A 5,501-nucleotide genomic window follows, 5' to 3' on the forward strand; every position below is an offset into this window, starting at 1 on the left:
GCAGGACTCTGTCCCCACGGAAGTCCCTCAGAGAGGCAGAGCCTGAGGGACGGCTTGGCCTTCCTGCCTCCCTTCAGCCAGCACGTACCTGACAGCCTTCTGTTGGCGGGGGCCCTGAGCATAGATAGGGATTGGGTCTGGGGGTCCTGGACAAGAACGAGCAGGGAGGAGGGTGTGCGAGCTGGACAGGGCAGCAGGACTGACTTTGCAAGCAAGCAGTTGATGTCCCTGTGCGCTCAGCTCGGGACAGCACGGGCACCAGGGAGACTCCACTCCCGTGGAAGCCGAACAAGGGAGCTGCTGTGGACAAACGGGTGTGTCAGGCAGAGCAGGAGCCTCTGGGAGGGGATGAGGAGCCTGGAGCGAGAGGGAGGCCCAAACAGGGACCGTGAGCTCTGGTAAGCAACCTTTCTCTGGCCTGTCGTAGATTCCAAAGCATCTCCGCCCTATTTCAGTGGACCCTCATGGTCTTGAGGTCCCCTTTGTCCCTGGGAACGGGGGCTCTGAGTTAGCTGCCCACGGCCACACGGCGGGCAGGTGGCCAGGATCCCAAGGCTCTGGCAGCAGCCCCTTCTCCTATGACATCACGCTCCCCTCTGAACAAAAAGCAGCGATGCTCAAGTGTAAGTGTTCCCTGGGGAAGGGGGTCCCGCTGCAGTGAACAGTCTGGGATGATGGGGACACCGACTGGAAAAAGCGGCGTGAAGAGGGGACAAGCCCTCCCGAGTCCCGCTGGAAACCCTGGTCCCCTGTGGGCTGCGGCCAGGTGCCCCTGGGAGAGAGATGCTGAGAGGGAGGGCTGTGCGCTTGAGGAAGCGGCCCCTGCCTGAGGTGAGAACCCCCTCCCCGCCGGGCCGAGGCGCCAGGGGCCCGTCCTGTGCACTTCCCGGGCAGACCACCTGAGGGCGTCAGAGCGCCACCCGGGCGGGGTCCTCGGGGGCCAAGGCGGCTGCGCGGAAACCCTCGCAGCAGGTGCCTCCGCGCGCGCTTACGTGTCAGCTCCAGCAGCGCAGCCCCCCCCGCCCCACACTCGGCTGGCCAAAGAGATTATTTAAAAAAAAAATGTTCGGGGCGCCTGGGTGGCTCAGTTGGTTAAGCGGCTGCCTTCGGCTCAGGTCATGATCCTGGCTGGAGTCCCGGGATCGAGTCCCGCTTCGGCCTCCCTGCTCATCAGGGACCCGGCTTCTCCCTCTGACCCTCCCCCCTCTCGGGTGCGCTCTCTCTCATTCTCTCCCTCTCAGATAAATAAATAAAATCTAAAAAAAAATGTTTTGTGTCAGATTGTAACCCTCTGTTAAAACTGAAAACGCGGGTAAATAGAAAGGAGGGGAAAAAAGTCATCCCCTTTCAATCACCCAGAGGCAACCACTGATGGATTTCTTTCTAGATGTTTTTCCCAGAACACATAATTTACATAGTTAGGATCTCACTGTGGTTTAAATTTTGATTCTGCTTTTCACAGTTAACATGCACGAGCACTTTCCAATGTTACTTCTAAGTTTATAAACATTATCTTTAAATAACACTGATTCTTTTCCTAGCGGTTCATTTAAGTGATACTTGGAGATACCCCGGAGAGGGTTGGAAAGGAAGAAAGCCACGTTCTTCATCTACGCTTCTGCTACTGCGCGATGACGTGATGACCACCATCAACATTGTGGGGGGAGGCCTTCAAGCATTTTGTATAGTTTCCGATTTTCCCAAATATATACGTACATTTACAGCGTTCTGCGGCTTCTTACAAATAACGCTTCCCAGAGCAGACATCTTTGCAGGCATCCCTGGGCATTTCCGTGAAATAAATTTCAAGAGAGGACTAGCTGAGTCACAGGTGTGTATATTATCAAGGCTGTTGGAAACATTGCCAAAGCATCCTCCAGAGAAACTAGACTCTTCCCATTCTCACCTGCAGCCAAGCTCACTGTTCCCCGAGCTCCTCCCCACACCGACATTTCTGTCGGTTTTAATCTTTGCCAACTCGATAGGAAAACAATTATACTTCATTGTTGTTTCAAATTGCATTTTGAAAAGAGGTTGAAATTGTTTTTTCATTCACATATAATGGCTATTTGCATTTCTTCTGGAGTGAATAATGTTGCTATCTTTTGCTCATGTTTTTATTGGGAAGATTATTGTTTTCATATTGGTTCTTAAGATTAGGGGAGAAAGCTCTCTCCCTCAACTTTAGCTATTAAGCCGTATGTTTTGCAAATGTTTTACAAAGGACGTTTATTGTATAAAAATACTTTAAAATTGCTAAGTATAAATATAACACCTCATTTCACCAATTGTCTCTGGATATTTAGATTTGTTCTCACTTTTGTGATTATAAATAATGCTGCAGAGAATGCCTTTTCTTTGATTACTTCAGGTAATTTCTTTTTAAAAATTTTTTTTTAAAGATTTTACTTATTTATTTATTTGAGACAGAGAGAGCACAAGCAGGGGGAGGAGCAGAGGGAGAGGGAGAAGCAGGCTCCCCACTGAGCAGGGAGCCCGATGCGGGACTCGATCCCAGGACCCCATGATCATGACCTGAGCCGAAGGCAGAGGCTTAACTAACTGAGCCACCCAGGCGCCCTGTTACAGGTAATTTCTTATGATGGAGTTTTGGTGCTGACTAGTCTGACTTTATTTATCTTTTTAAAGATGTATTTATTTATTTGAGAGAGGGAGCAGGAGCAGGGGGAGGGGCAGAGGCACAAGCAGACTCCCGGCTGAGTGCGGAGATCCCAGGGGCTGGATCCCAAAACCCTGAGATCAGGACCCGACCGGAAGTCAGATGCTCAACAAACTGAGCCACCCAGGTGCCCCACTAGTCTGACTTTAAATTCGTGACCACACATCCCTGGCATCACCACCCCCTCCTCCTGTCCCTAGCCTCACCTCCTGTTTCTCCAAAGGCCTATATCACACCTTCTCCTGTCTCTTCAAATTCCCCTCCTCATGCTCCGCTGCTGACCTGTTTCCTTCTTCATTCCAAAGAGACTGCTCTTGCTGAGGTCCCGTGCCCTGCGCATGGCTGACCCACACTGGTCTCTACTCAGTCCTCACCGCCCTTGTCCTTGCTTGTCATGGATGATGATGCTCTGGTGCCTGTCAATCCCCACTGCTGGGTCTTCCTCTTCTCTCCCCGTGGGACAGGCCGAATGCCTGGGCCCAGCTCCTCTCTGTCTGCATGGGGGCCAGGACAGCCTTCCTCCAGGCTCACAGCTTTGAACACCATCCACACATTGCTGATTCCCAAGTGGACACCTTCAGCTCGTTCCTTCGCCCTGAACCCCAGACCCGATGCTTCTCCAGGTTAGCATGTCTGTACCGACGGCCCCGATCTGCTCTGCCCGTCGTCCCCCCCACGTCAGCTGGTGACCAGCCTTCACTCCGGCTGCTCAGGCTGAGGCCTGGAGTTCATCCCTAACTCCCCTCATCTTCTCGAACCCCACATTCAGACCCCCCAGAAGACTCAGCTCTTTACAATAGATCTGGAAGCCAGTCCGTTCTCCCAGCACTGATGTCCCCGCCTCCTGTGTGGATTATGGCTCCAGAGCCTTCCTAAAACAGTCCACGTAAGATCCAAAGGGCACGGATGACGTGTGGAGCGCGGCGTGACAACCCGGGCACCTCACCCCTCACCCCCAGGCCCCCTCCGCGCAAGCCCGTGGCTGCCGCCCGGCTCCCAAAACCCACCAAGTGCTTGCCCGCCTTTGGTGGCCCCCCTCCCGCCTGGACCACTTTTCCCATCAAATATTTCCTTCACTTTCTCCAGGTCCCTGTTCAAATGTCACCATCCAGGAAAGCTTCCTCCGACAAAGTTTTCTAAATCAGCGTCTTCCTCCTCCTCCTGAGCCCTAACACTTCCCAGCCAGCCTCCCCAGTTTATTTTTCCCCAGGACACAGCGCCACTGGACATACTGCATTTGCGTGTTTGTTCATTTTCTGTCTCTGTCCTGAGATATGTGCACCCAGGGACAGGTGTTTTGGTCTGTCTTGTTCATGCTACATCCCCAACACCTAGTGCGGTGCCTGGTCACACAGCAGGTACTTTGTCAGCGTCTGCAAGCGCAGGAAGGGACTCAGTCGGTGTGAGCAATTGTGCAGAGACCTGTTGTTCTTCTTCCCACTTAATGTGAAGCACCCCAGAGCCAATGAGGAGACAGGTCCAGCCGAAGTCATCCAGCTTGCTGGTGGTAGAGCCCAGGGCTCCCGACTCCCAGAAAATGCTGTGGCAACTCAGAATACTGTGGGACGACCCAGGAGGACTTTCCGAAGGAAGGGGTTCTTTGGGGGCGGGTAGGGAAGGACAAGAAGAATTCTATCAATGGGGCTCCTGGCCGGCTCACTCAGTGGAGCATGCAGCTTGATCTCAGGGTTGTGTGTTCAAGCCCCATGTTGGAGATTGTTTAAAACTAAAAAAAAAAAGGGGGGGCACCTGGGCGGCTCAGTCGTTGAGCATCTGCCTTCGGCTCAGGTCATGATCCCGGGGGTCCTGGGATGGAGCCCCGCGTCAGGCTCCCTGCTCGGCGGGGAGCCTGCTTCTCGCTCTCCCTCTGCCCCTCCACCCACTTGTGCTCTCTCGCTCCCAAATAAATAAATAAAATCTTAAAAAAAGAGAGCGACTCTATCAGGTACAAATGAGAGGATAGTCCAATTGCAGGCAGGAGGTCCAGTGTATACTGGAACTCGAGGAAAGGCGGGGTCCGGGAGGGCTGCGGCGGAGCCTTCCCACACCCCCAGAACTCCAGCAGGGCCGGGGGCGGGGGGGCTCGCGCTGTGGGCACTGCGGAGCCAGGGGGTTGGAGCCCAAGAGATGAGAGCCCACGCTTCCTGCCGGCTCGCTGTCTGCTGTCTATAAGTCTTCGTGTCTCTGTCCTCTCCTTACCCGCCTATCTCCCTCGGCTGCCCAGGCCCCTCTGTGGCCACAGGCAGCCGGCCCTGCCTCCCTGCAGCCCCAGGCCCAGCACCACAGTGCCCTTACCCGAGGGCCAGAGGAGCACGGCCTGGAGAGGGACCCGGAGGTGCTGGCCTCCCCGCCCCCTCTGGGGCCAGGCCGCAGGCCCTCCCAATCCTTGGGCTGGTTCTCTGTGCTTGGTGCCAGTCAGTGCCAGCTGGCTGCTCTGGCTGGAGACTGGGGTGGCGCGAGTGTGGGGGAGGGGAGGAAGTGGGCAGGAGCCCAAGGGGGATGGGGGCCGGGGGCCGGGATCCGAGGAGGGGGCCAGCGCGGGGGTCCCATGGGACGAGGGAAAGGCTCAACTGAGTCTGAGGGCTTCCAGAGCAGCAGAGGGGGTGTCAGGCCCCCAGTCTGGCCCTCCTGCCCCTGGCACGTCTAATCCCCTCCCCATCACCCACTTCCCTCCACAGCCACCCCCTGAAGCTGTCCCCAGCTAATTCGTCTTGGTCCCTTTAAGAGCTGCCTGGGAACTGGGGCACCGGAGGGGGCCGGCAGGGCCCCCACCCCCTCCCCCTGCCCTGCCCGCCCCTGCTCCGCCCCCTGCCCTGTACAG

This window comes from Eumetopias jubatus, unplaced genomic scaffold (genome assembly GCF_037043125.1).
Source record: "Eumetopias jubatus isolate StellerSeaLion01/CBP00866 unplaced genomic scaffold, mEumJub1_p1.0 scaffold_12, whole genome shotgun sequence".
Taxonomy (NCBI): domain Eukaryota; kingdom Metazoa; phylum Chordata; class Mammalia; order Carnivora; family Otariidae; genus Eumetopias; species Eumetopias jubatus.